This window comes from Parasteatoda tepidariorum, chromosome 3, assembly GCF_043381705.1.
Source record: "Parasteatoda tepidariorum isolate YZ-2023 chromosome 3, CAS_Ptep_4.0, whole genome shotgun sequence".
NCBI lineage: Eukaryota > Metazoa > Arthropoda > Arachnida > Araneae > Theridiidae > Parasteatoda > Parasteatoda tepidariorum.
In genome coordinates, this window is record NC_092206.1 from 55,684,031 (window position 1) to 55,696,423 (window position 12,393).

The 12,393-nt window shown below is 31.4% G+C and overlaps 1 protein-coding gene across 1 annotated transcript in view; it reads right to left on the reverse strand.

Annotated features, from left to right (window-relative positions):
- Positions 1-12,393, reverse strand: part of LOC107452261 (cadherin-like and PC-esterase domain-containing protein 1) — a 250,281-nt gene that overhangs the window by 161,551 nt on the left and 76,337 nt on the right. The gene's annotated exons all lie outside the window — the stretch shown is intronic.

A 12,393-nucleotide genomic window follows, 5' to 3' on the forward strand; every position in this document is an offset into this window, starting at 1 on the left:
GATTGTGGGCCTGCACACGTGTTTTGTGCGATTGTCTATACGATGGTAGCTGAATATACATAGAAAAAAAGAGTAAAAAATGGCATATCACGTCACTGGCGTTTGAAAAGTGTCACTTTGTGTTGTCCCTTGTTTTAATAACTATCATACAAAGACTAATATTTACCTTTTTTTCATTTGCCAAAGATAATTCGGAATAATAAACTGATGATAAATTAAAGGTTTTTTACACATAAAAAAATTAACATTTCAACTTAAAACTTGTGTATTATGTTTTGTTTTAGTCCCTTATATGTATTAATAAACTGAAATATGTTGACTTGTGTGAATTTTTTTATCAAAAAAAATAGTTAAGGAATTGGTTGAATTTATTTCAATAAAAATTATAAACATGAGTGCCAAATGTGTGTTTTTAAGAATATCCTGCATTGAATGATATCTGTATGAATATATTAATCTCTGATTTTTGAAGAAAAAAAAAGTTCATCCCCTTCTTCTAAATTTGTAATTACACAAAAAAAAAAAAAAACTTAGAATATTTTATTTTATTTCTCCACCTAGATTTCGAATTTTACTTAGAAATAAATTCGTCTCCTTTCAGCATTAAATCGATAAAACGAAATCCTTTTGCCAATTAAAACCAAAACACGAGATCGAAATCGTTATACAAAAGCATTAAAATAAAAAGTACGCGGAATTCTTCTCGTTGAAAATGGTCGAAAGTTCTTGAAGTAATTCAAAAGGCAGCGACGTGTGTAGTAGTAAGCTCTTTCAACCTAGAAACGATCAATTTCCATGTAGTAATACGTCAGAACCGTCATTATGTATGTAAATTTGAAGTAACGCGAAGCTGAAAACACGAAATTTCCTTGCCATTTTTGAGTCCGCTCGAAGTTTATTTTTTGACGAATTACTTTTGCTGTGCTCTTACTTAACTAATGGACAAAGGGGACTCCTTTATACCCCGACTATTTTCGGCACCTTTATGATGTTTTCGGGAGACTAGTTATTAAGATAATGCGTGCTTTTTTCGTTTGCATGTTACGTTTCTACCTAATTGGGAAGGTAGGTTTGCTCAATTTCTTTTTAATTCCACATGCAATTATGGATTTTTTTAGGTCGGATACTATCAAAGAAAGAAGAGATGATAAAATTTGAAACAAAAAAAAATATAGCATAGGGTTTTGAAATAAGTTTTATTAATTTCAACAAATATGAGTAATAACGTTAGAATAGTCAAACACAAATAAAATATTTAGAAATAGTACTTTTTACAATAGTATTTTGTTTTTATAAGATAGGAGTCATGATTTTGTTTGAAATTGGTATTTTAAATTTTAATTATAAGAAAATATGTCGGTAATTTTGTTTTAAGTAACAAGATGTATAGGCGCCATGGTATTGCATCTTATAAACTATTTTGTCTTAAATTATAAGAAAAGAGTCCTATTAAAATTATTTCACTAAATTATTTAAGAAGAATTTCTGGAGAAGTTACAGTTAAATAGTTTATTTTGAAAATGTTTCGACTATGTTTGTTTACTATATTTACTATACAAAATTTCCATGAAAAAATTTTTTTCTTCAAAAAATAGTTTCATTTTAAAATTTTGAAACCAATTTTTTTTTCTTTCCAATGCCCCCTGTGTTAACATCAGACAATTCAGGCATATACAGGGCGATTTCGTTGGCCTCTATTTCAGGGCCACCATATTAGGTGGGCCAACGTCGCTCCCACAGTGAGGACAGATAGTACAGAGAAGGAAAGAACATCCATGCCTTACCCGGGATTCGAACTCAGAACCTTTCTGATGCAAGGATAGTTCCCTGCCCCCTACACAGGCCGGTCGGCATTTTGAAACCCATGAAACGCGCGAAATTTTGCTGATAAGCTGTATTTGTATACGTAGAATGTATTTTTTCCACTGGTCGGAAGTATTGCACTACAAGTAGCAAAACTATCGTAGCAGCTAGTATTTTTTCGTAATTTGTAACGTAGTGAGATACTTTTTCAACTGAAAAGAGTAGTGCGATAAAAAAAAACAAAAAAAAACAGTGGTTTGCAGCGATTCTTGGCAACTACTTTTAACGTTAGTTTCAGATCTAAAGCAATTAATTTTTTGAATTTAATGGGTACAAATTATGCAATGAAAATGACCCTTTGGCTGCAGCTGAGCACCAGGAATTATGCATGATGTATACCAGGAATTACCAGGATGTATAATTAATATTTAAATTAACCATTACAAATTATAGATAATTAATGACACTTCACACTTTCACATGCGAATGTGAACTTGTAAAACATTGATGTTATTTCAAAAGAACGGAAAACTTATTTTCGATATACTTAATTTCTTAGAGGAAATAAAAGAGCTTTAAGCAACTAAAAGATTTCAAGTATTTTATAATTTTGTATTTCTCAAATTAAATATTCGCTGTAGAGAAAGGCATAAAAAGTTGAAGGTTAAATATACAAATTCGAAAAAAATGTTTCGGAATAACAAATTGTCTTATTTAAACATGAATAAATATTTCTTAATTATTCCCTTACATTTAGTGTAAGTTTGTTTCCTTAAAATAGTGAAATAGTTGCTGCAATTCCAAAACTACATTGGAAAAGCATTTTTTTCTGCATATTTTTACAGAACTTTGATACTTTCGTATCCCTGATTTTAAATTGGCAATCGCTTTCTCTCTCGGAGCTAGATTTTTTTACAAAAATTTCATTTTCAGTCTATTTTTTTGTCACAATGTAGAAGTTTGAAAACGTTATATATAACAAATGATCGTGTAAATGTTGCGATAAACTTCTATGGGGAATTATGGCTCATTTTCAGGATTAAAAATGCCTTGAAACCCATGTCCGTAAATGTAGTCATACACCGACAGGGGCGCTTGCTCATTATAAACTGTTTTTCGAGTGCTTCTGAACAGGTCCTAATAGAGAAGGGCTCCCCCAGCGGTGTGTGACGACATTTCTGGCCTGGGTTTCAACGAAATTTTAATTCAGTTGATGTCCCCATAGTAGTTTCTCGCAATATTTACGCTACCCTCTGTTAAATATAACGTTTTTTAAAATTTCACCAAGAAATGGATTAAAAATGTTCAAAAAAATTTGTAGCTTTAGGAGCAGATTTGAAATCCCCAGTCCCGAATGAGACAAGTTCAAATATTAAGTGAGATAACATAAACTAGCTAAAGATTTGCTACCCACTGTTATTTAACACTCCATATCTTTTTATTTTATTGACAAAATAACTTCAATTAAAGATTTTATATTTTAAGATTAAAATTAGGACGCTTATCATTCACGATGAAGATACATTTATTTTAAATCTGAAAAAAGTTTTTATTTTCTAAGGCTTTAAAACACTGGAATAAATTTTACAGTAGATATAAAAGGTGTCTTAAGAGAATGCTATTCAGCTGGAAAAACCTTTTATATCAAATTCTTTTTCCTTTACATAAGTAAAATAAATTGTAAAGTATAGAAAAAGTGAGTTCAAATAACCTACAGTAAGGGCCGGGATAGCCTGGTTGGTAGGGCACTGGGCCCATGTTCAAGAGGTCGTGGGTACGATCCTTACCGGCCGAAGACTCCCCGTGTAGTAAATGGTGACTGATGCACGTAAAATCAGTCGAGTCTCAAAGTTCTCCATGTTCCCATAACAAATCATACCTCTGGGGGCACTGATCCAATAGTTTCCTTGTCTTCTGGATTGGTTAAAAAATAAAAGGCTACGGAGTTGAACATAAGTAGTTGTAAACCCTAAAATTAGGGCGGCTGTTCAACGACGGTTATAAAATAAGAATAACCTATTGTGAAACTATTAGTTTCAAAAGCTGTAATGTTTTTTTCTTTTTGTTGCCAAAAATCAAAATCCAAACAACTTATGTCAGGATTACGAAGTGAGGAATTAATCCTGCAATGATTTGTTTGCATATTTATATTTTGCAAGCATTTTTTTCATCATTTAAAACCTCATAGTTTACTCCAAGTTTACCTGAACTCCTCTTTCTCATAGCTATAAATTCTAAAATACCAATAAACTTGAAACAGAATTTGCCTTGCCATGAATGTTTCACCCACGTATAGCATCCTCTTAATTTTCAACAGGAACAAAAGTCTATCGCATTATAGCTCTAAACATCACGCAGCAACAGTTAAAAAAGTTAATTAACTTTTTATAAGCATTATCACTTTTTTTTTTGTAATCTCATCTTCCTCAAACAACGGCCAGCAAAATTCCACCCGTAGTGTGTGTGTAATCACCCAACTTGACATCTCCATTCCATCGCTTCAAGGGAAAAAAAATCCCTAAAGAACACCAACAATGCTTAAAGCTCACTCGAACCAAAAAGGGCCTTTGACAAAACGACAAGAACCAAGGCACCACACAAAGACAGTCCCCTACCTCCATTTGCAAGTCAAAATTGACTGCCGCCGAGCCCTTTTCATCTAATTAAGGCTTAAGCCTTCGTGATATAGGACCAATGCGACAACAAGCTTGCATCAACACTCCCGTTAAGACAGAGGAGGGCTGGAATGCCCTTAGGGATTAAGTTGAGAATGACAGTGAAGATGCGATCACCTTTAAGGTAATTAGTTATAGAAAGAAAATATTTACAAAGGCGTTTCGAGAATGGCCCGAAACGACAAAGAAGTACCTGCATACGTGAGAAAGTTGTGGTGGCTATGTTTGTCTTAATGCTTTTGCATTGCACGCATGTTTGGTTTTTGATTTATTGCTGGAGAGGTGAATGTAAATTGGGAATTATTTAAATTGACTTCAATATACTAAGGTGAGGTAGGAAATTTAAATAAGTTCAAATATTAGAAACGTTATTTAACTCGTGACTAATATTTTAAATACACAAAAAGAAGTTTTGGAGCGTGAAGAACTATACTGTTGTTCAAATTATACATAAACTCTAGGGTTTAATTTTAACGTAATCATGATTAAGTTTAACATCTTCTTAGGGGGAAGCTATACAGCAAGAAAAACTTTTCATGACAAAATTTGTATCACCTCTATTGGCATTTTAAAAAGTCAAGTTCATCTAAACCTAATCTAAATTTTAAAATTTAAAATTTGCTGAAAAAATTATTTCAAAACTTCAAAATAAAAACAGATTATTGCATGATTATTTTCACAATTCTTAATTCTGTCATAATTTATTTGCATTTTCATATTTTGAAATTTTTTTAGAAAGGTGCATAAATAAATTTTAAAGAAAACTCATTTGTGACGCTTTATTGATTTTATTCATATTATTATCTGTTGCCCCGAAAATCAAGAAGTCATTTTTTTACTCTCAGAAAGTTTGTTTTAGCAAATTTCGTTAAAAAGATGGTGCTTATGTCTGTCAAAACAGTAAAATAATGTTTTTAGCCGCATTTCAGACCATTCTAACGGAAGCAAAGTTTTTTTTCCAATCTTGTCTTAAGTGCAGTAGACAACTTGACCTGGTTGGTAGAGCACTGGGCTTATGTTCAAGAGGTCGTGGGTTCGATCCCCACCGGCCGAAGATCCCCACCGGCCCGTGTAGTAAATGATGACTGATGCACGTTAAATCTGTCGAGTCACAAAGTCCTCCATGTTCCCATAAGAAATCATACTTCTGGGGGTTACTGATCCAAGAGTTCCCTTGTCTTCTGGATTGATTCAAAATTACATGGCTACGGAGTTGAACATTAGTAGTCATAAACCCAAAATTGGGTCGGCTGTTCAACGACGGTTAGAAAATAACAAACGGGTTCAACTTGAATTTTAACATGTGATTTAATTTAAAACATCATTTAGGTTGCATATTCGTACTATATCACAGTTAAAGCTATCGTTATTATGATTCATTCTTTAGCCAATAATTTCGATTTTTCATTGAAAGTAGGAGACTACAAAATTAAGAGAGTACATTCTCCAGATTTATGTAAAAAAAATAATTGAATTTGCTATAATCTTATATGATTATAACGTCTAAATGAATTTCGGGAGTTAGAACTTTTTTTGAGGAATAGCAATAAACAAATACACAGGTCACAAACAGCAGCACACATACGAACCACATTTCAAAAATCACGAAACAAACTTCAACCACGTTTCGTCCTACGATATTTCAGAAACTATTCATTCAATTTCCATTTCATTTAAGTGAGATTAAAGATAAATTACACTTCCTACATGTAGTGTAGAAGATATTGCATACATCTATTTTTTAGCTTCCAATTCATTTTTACTCAAAAAGTGAAAAACAAGAATGATTTTTTAAAGTTCAAAGACTGAAAGTAAACTTTATATACAGGGTGATTCGTAAGAGATGGGCAAAATGTTAGGAAGTGATAGTACACACCCAAGCAAACAATTTTTATCAAAGAATGCATGTTCGAAAACAAAACCCAAAACCGTTTGAGGGAGTCAGAAGTTATGTTCTTATATGATGCAAAAACACACAAAGAACGATGAAGTTAAGTTAAAGAAGCAAATTTAATGGAATGTAATTACAATAACCGTTCAAAATAGCTGTGGCAGCGGCTAAGCACGCAGTACAATGGCGAAGAAAAGATTGGCGAACATTCTGAAGCACACCAGGCATATCGCGGTGTGTTTCCCCATGCAGCGGCCGAAAGCTTGGAGACAAGTTCTTCTGCGGATTCAATGGGAGTCTTATACATAATAGCCTTCAGTTGCCCCCACAGAAAGAAATCGAGACATGAAAGATCTGGCGAGCGCGGTGGCCAAGCTAAAGGCTTACCTTCCCATAACATGCAAATAAAAACTCGCAGCGCGGTAACTCGCAACAGGAATGGTGCTTTCTCGTTTGCATGAACGAACTTTCCAAATGCGCCAGCTCTTTTGCGTTTTGTTTTCGATCATGCATTCTTTGATAAAAAGTTTTTGCTTTGGTGTGTACTATCACTTCCTGAAATTTTGCCCATCTTTCATGAATCACCCTGTATAATTTGAAAACAGAGATACCAAATAGCGACTTAGCTATATAGCAAGAAATTCGATTATATCTAATCTTATACAATTAAAATGGAAATGAAAAAAAAAAATATTGAGTTCTGAAGTGGCTAAGAAGGTTTTGTTTTCTTTAAATCACGGATTAGATTTGTTATTGAAGCATGTTACACAACTCTATATTAGTAGCTTTCTGTGCAACTCTCTTATTTTTACATATAATTTTAAAATCTAATAACAAAAAAATTTTTAAAAAAATTAACAATAAGCATAGCCTAATATCTGAAATGTATGTCTATACACAAAAGCAAAAGAAAAAAAAATTGAAATCTTTCCACTATTTTCGAAAATATTTTTTCTATAACTGTAACAACAAATATTGGTTTTCCTTTAAAAATGAACGAAATTTGAAGATTTTCTGCTTTAATGTTGTTCAATAGTTTTCTCCATTTAAAGATTTTAACTAACATTTCAAACCTTTTGAAACGAATAAGGATGAGATAGATGAAGTCGTTACAATATTACGATAAACTATTGACTAACTTGCTCTGAAAAGTTAAAGCTGCTTAGACTTGGTAACAAATAGTTGATGTTTAAGATTCAAAGTATTGGAAGTTAGTAGAAAGTTTTGATACAGTATGAAGAAAGTTCAACAAAATATTTTCTCGATATTATTGATCAAGATGAAGTTATTTGAAATTAACCTAAAATTGGAAAAATGAAGCTGAAACGTGTTTCATCGAAAATTGAAAATGTTTGAATATTTTTGAATATTTTAATTGAGAATACTTACAAATAGAAAATAGTACATAAAAATACTTATAAGATGGTCATTTTATTATACATGTGTACAGGGTGCTCACTAATCATCGTCATTAATAGATATTTTTAGAATCCTCGTCAAAAAAAAAGGCAAAAAAATATGCGCAATAGATATGGAAACTAATATTTCTTACTATATATAAAATTCTAATGATGGTGTCGCAGTTTTCCATTGTTGTCGGTGCATTTTTATTGGCCAGAAAATCACGTGGTAGGATCCAGTTTTCCCCCATTCATTTCCATATTGTTTAGGTTGTCATCAGTATAAAATTAACAAAAGTCGTAAAGGTATTGTTTTCCTTTAAATATTTTTGTATCCCTAATTTAAAGTTATTTTTCAGTACTGCTATTATTAGCGAAAATTTTAAATTATGGTTGAGAACTCATCAAATTTGTTTGAACAATATAATGTATTAAGAATATAAATGTTATTTAAAGAAATGATGGTTAAAAAAATCAATTCTGTTCACCAAGAGATCTAAATCTTTATAATACTAATAGATAGTAATATTTGGAAGTGGGAAGTAGAGGCGCAAGAGCTTAAATAGACAGAATTCCTTTTAGTACTCCTTTAGTATTCCTTTAGTAGTAATTCCTTTTAGTATGTTAAGTGAATATTTTTAACTTTAGTAGAAAAACTGTTTTCTGCCAAAAAAAAACAATTATTGCTAAGCAATCATTGGGGTTGGTGAGCGGTAGCGAACAGGGGGCTTTGCCCCCTAGTAGAAGGATAATGAAACAAACCCGTTATTGAAATCTAATGAATCACTACTGAAAAAGGCGGAATCATATCTCACTTTTTGCATATTTAACCATTTCAAAGTAGTAGTTTTAAGTTTTTATTTCGCAAGACCTGCTTTATCGATTCTCTTCAAGTTTTGGATTTCACATAGATGAATATGGTGTAAACATTTGTATACCTTATAAATAATTTTTTTTTTATAATTAGTAAGTCAAATAATAAAAATTACAAAATAAATATAAAAAAATATATTTTTATACTTAAATTATAAAAATAATAATTATAAAATATTAGTTAATTAATAAATTATTATTTATAACAAATTATAAAATAATTAATAAATTATTATTTTATAATAAATTATAAAATAATAATTTTTATACTTAAATTACAAAAATATATTAAATTATATTTGGTTAAACAAGCTTTGCAATCATGTGCAAAAGTTACGAATTCGCTTCATTAGTTCTGGAGGTTTGGCGAAATATGAGAAAAAAAGTGATTTGTAAGGAATCCAAACTTATGACCGCTCTCCTGATAAAAATATTCTATTGGAAACTTATTTTCCAGACTGAGACCATCTTCATATTTTGAGGATCAAAACATCTCATATTTCATCATATATTGTCGGTATGTCTGACAAAAAACAACAACAGCAGGAAATACGTTTTTTTGTCTGATGAAATATTCTATGCAGAAATCAAATCCGCATATTTAAGGTTAGGTCCTTCGAACTACTAAACTGAGCCCTAGTACGCAAAAATCTAATCATAATATCAAAAGTTACAGAGAAGTTCGCTTTTTCTCGCGCACTCTAAAATTCTCAAACAATCACCACGATATTAGAACTATATTTTATAACACTTAATTTTGATTACATTATTGTTCGAAGCGTTATATTTTTCAAGTAAAGATACTGCAATAATAATAATAATAATCTTAAATAACTACAACTACAACTTGCATCTTTAAGGTCAACTACAACATGCATCGTAAATAACTACAACTTCATCTTGCTTTTTAATACCGTACCTCAAATCGCACTTCTTAGCTAAATTAAAGTACAACATCAAAAACATTACATTTTAAATATAACTTTATGCCACGAGAAAATTAATCATTTAAGCAAAACTTCTTTTAAAAATTAAACAAGTTTTAAAACTGCTATACCAACGTACAGCATTATTCCTTGATTATAGAATCTAGCTATAGGGGTACACGAAAACAGCCTCCTCGAAATGGAGAACTCTGTCTGGTGTAGGGAATGATGGGAAATTCTGCACCTGCCACATTTCCCATTACTCTACCTGCTAAGCTATTGGTAAAGCGATCAAACCGAAAGAATTATTTTATAGTGAGTTTTGGACCCAGAGTTTTGCAAATGTTTGATATTAGACTGCCTCTAAAGGATTACTCTCTAAGGAAAATTAATTTGTTCTTAAAGAAAGCTATGACTTTAAAAAAAAATATTTTTAATAACTTTTTCCTTGAACAAATTTGAAATTTTATTTTTACTAATAGAAACTTCACGTTTACAAACTTAATGTAGTTATCTATAGCGATTCAAAACATATTAAAGGAGTAACATTATATTTTCTTGATGTCTCTCTAAATATATTTACAGTTACAGAAATTTACTATAACTGAAATAAGTATTTATAGTGTTTTATATCGGGCATATTTAACTGACTCGATACCATTTATGTCTGTGCGTCTTCAATTTGTTTGTTAAAAAAACAAAACAAATCTTGTTAAATAGGGGCATAAATAAATTTAAAGAAAAAGTCGTGACGTGCTGATTTCATTTATTTTATTGTCTATTGCCCGAAAATGACCAATGCGACAACTTGAAAAATCAATTAAAGAAAAACCGTGAGACATATATAAAATATATATGATTTCCTGCGTTTCTCTTAGGAAACCAGTTATTTACTCGGAGAAAGTTTTCGAACAAAGTTCGTCAAGTAAATTGTTTTGTCTCTCAAAACTGTAAAAAATATGGTTCCCTGTTTAATTTCATTTCAGCCCATTTCAACAGAAATGTCCTCCGGGGTGTTTCCCAGACCGTCGCCAATAGCCCATTGTGCAGCTCCAGTGCACAATGGGTAAATTAACAACAACAACAAAACAACAGAAATGAGAAACAAAGAGGACTTTTACTTTTGTTAATGTTATTTTCAATTCTATATAACTTTACTTATAATACATTATATACTTTAAGCACTTCAATACTTTTAAGAATTTTAAGTGTGTGTGTGGTAGTTCTGAAAGCATATTGTTTTAAGGATTTTCTCAATTAGAAACACCATTTGTAGCCAAATTTTATAAATAATTTTGAAAGTTGGCGAGAATGAAAGACCTAGTGCTCCGAAGCAGAAAGCAAATATCCAATAGTTTCTATCTTCATCCATTTTTAATTGGTTTTTTAAATTGTAGGCCACACACACACATTTTAGAGCCATCCGGTGCTAGTTACTAATACATGACTTCTGCTAATGTGTGAGGTGGTGGCGGAATTCGTATAGACTGGGATCTGGCAAGTGGAAATGTCGCGCTTTGCCTTAAGGAGTGTTGTTAAATATAAACACAACTATTTGGCACCTGGTGTAGGTGCATTTACTCCATTCATGAATTATTTTTGCCAATTTGAGCTCATCTTTGGAAATCGTCAGACAACAATGGTAGATTGCTTACAATCGAGCACAAGAAGCTTTCACCGGACAGGATTTTTCCCATTCCACAAAAACTGAAGTAAAATATTATAGAACCTATGCATGTTTTTATTTATATGATAAAATTGTTATGTTCTCATAAGAAGATTTTAATAAACAATTTTAGAATAGAAATATTGTTCAATTGCATCCTAAATTAATGATTCTTACTTTATATTGTTTCAAAAAACTAATTTTACTGACTCATACGAGGATCATATCTTGCTATAATTAAAAATTACAGAGTACTGGATACCAAATATGTTAACAGCTACTTTGCACCAAGTAGTATAAAAACAATTTTGGAAATTCACTGCACCAGGAACTATCCCTGGTTTTGGTAACGCCAAAAACTAAGAGTTATGTATGGTGTTTCACTACACAACTTTGGTGCAAAGTGGTTGCTACATTTTTGGCATTGTGATATACTATTTTTTTTTTACGCTTTACGGGTTGCGACTCAAAGTTGCGTAGTTAAATTTTGAGNTCCCTGGTTTTGGTAACGCCAAAAACTAAGAGTTATGTATGGTGTTTCACTACACAACTTTGGTGCAAAGTTGTTGATACATTTTTTGGCATTGTGATATACTATTTTTTTTTACGCTTTACGGGTTGCGACTCAAAGTTGCGTAGTTAAATTTTGAGGGCGTGAGAAATATGTGTTTTTCGCATTATTCAACACCGAAAATATTGATGAAAAGACGAATATATTTGACAGCTCAGTTGCTGAAATTTTTCCTTTCTTCAACGAAATTCAAATTCAAAATGTATCGTTTAACAAAATTTTTTGGTTATGCACAAAACTGAAGCCTTTCAACACATATAGGAAATAAATTTTAGCAACTGGAATTTCGTCGTTTCTTCCTGAATATTTTTTTCTCAAAAATATTTTTTAACAATGATATTTGCAGAATATTCTTAGAAACATAAACGAATCTTAGAATCTATTCGGTTCGGGTTAAAAGCATACAAACTTTAAATGGTGTGGACAAGTAAGTAAATCAGGGATGGGAAAACAAGAGTAAACTTGGGTTTAAAAACAAGGAAGTTCGAAAACCACTTTAACGTCATAAAGAATGTTCAATAGCGTTGTTGCCAACAGTTTTACAAAGAAGCAAAAAGGTACTTTTTACATTACTTAATTAAACATTTT